The sequence below is a fragment of the Rhinolophus hipposideros genome (assembly GCF_964194185.1).
Source record: "Rhinolophus hipposideros genome assembly, chromosome: 12".
Taxonomy (NCBI): domain Eukaryota; kingdom Metazoa; phylum Chordata; class Mammalia; order Chiroptera; family Rhinolophidae; genus Rhinolophus; species Rhinolophus hipposideros.
Genome location: NC_138058.1, coordinates 65,833,654 through 65,835,447, shown reverse-complemented (window position 1 = coordinate 65,835,447; position 1,794 = coordinate 65,833,654).

Genomic DNA, 1,794 nt, shown 5'->3' with positions numbered 1-1,794 from the left:
GAACAGGATGGTTTTCTGATTGCTCAGTCATGTCCACTGGTTCAAAGCACTGTTTGAAGCACCAAAGCCTGTAAATGATGGGCGGCATGAGGGACATTTACCCAGATGCTTCTGTCTTCTTCCCCACCCCCACCCCCACCCCTGTCCTTCCCCCACTGTCCTCCTGCCCGCCACCCCCAGGCCCTAAGTGCACTAAGTGCAATGGATGACAGCAGGCAAGATTGTTAGGAGAACTTTCAGGAAGATATTTGCTGCTGGTTCTTCAACAAATGAGTGACAAACACAAACCTATTGCACTCACCTTCGGGAATGTTTCCTTTACACGGCTACTCGCATTTGATTTTTCAAAAGCTATTTGTTGGTCTCAGAGAAATTATTTCTTTTGAAATGATTTCACAAATACCAAGGACAAGACCTCATTTAGATAGAGGAAAAACTTCCCAAAGCCCACAGGAACGTTCCTCCCAGGACTGTGATTTCTGCTGAAGAAAGGGAGGTGTCTGTGATAAGCAGAGCCGACTGTGCTGGAAGGAAACAAACATGTTTGTTGTTCCCTTGGTGCATATATTTCCTAATATAGTCCTGGACCTTGAGAACTCTGGCTGCCCCTGCCCTGGCAGAGAAACTCAGAACTCTGTGCTGCTGCAAGCAGAGGCCTGTGCCCAGTGAGAACCCCCAAGCTGCCACAAGTCCTCGCTGAGAAGGATGGTCCCAAATGGACTGGCAGAGGAGGGGGCAGTTCATCCCGGGTTCTAGATGGGCGAGGGACCCTACACGCCTACATCACTGCACAGGTGGAATAGAATAGAGGGTCGCTTCACTCCTACTCCTGCCCCGGGCCTGGATAGAGGACAAGCGTTCTGTGTAGAGATGCGTTTCTAAAGACCACTCTCCACTTAACTGTAGGCAGTGGGATGTTTTTGTGGACCACCTGCCAAATGTGAGGCTATGCTGGGCACTGGATTAAAAGATGAGTAGAAACCAACCAGTGGAGTCAGAGTGGGACAGTGACAGCAAGAAAAGTGGGCACTGTCTGTAGAGAATTTAAATGCAACAACAAAACTAATTTAAAATAGTTTCACTTATTATTATCACAGTGCACCAGCAATGCTAACTAGCATCAATGATAAAATAACCCTCCCTGTAAAAAATCTTTTGTTGCTCTAAATTCTAAACAACTGTTGGAATTATTATAGAATTTCAATTACATACAAGGTGGACAATTAAGTTTGTGAACTTGTTGTGACCATGTGCTAAACTATTTTTTTTATCAGAGGGATTAGTCATTATGAATTTGTACCAACTGGACGAACAGTTAAAAAGTTTACCATTTAGAAGTGCTGAAAAGGCTGCGTGAAAAAGTTAGACGAAAATGACCTAAACTTTTCACCACCAATTCATGACTCTCGCATCACGACAACGCACCAGCTCACACGGCACTGTCTGTGAGGGAGTTTTTAGCCCGTAAACAAATAATTGTATTGGAACACCCTCCCTACTCACCTGATCTGGCCCCCAGTGACTTCTTTCTTTACCCAAAGACAAAGGAAATACTGAAAGGAAGACATTTTGATGACATTCGGGACATCAAGTGTAATACAATGACAGCTCTGATGGCTATTCCGGAAAAAAAGTTCCAAAATTGCTTTGAAGAGTGGACTAGGCACTGGCGTCGTTGGTACATAGCTTCCCAAGGGAAGTGCTTCGAAGGTGTCCATAGTGATACTCAGCAATGAGGTGTGTAGCACTTTTTCTAGGATGAGTTCGCGAACTTAATTGTCTGACCTCGTATAG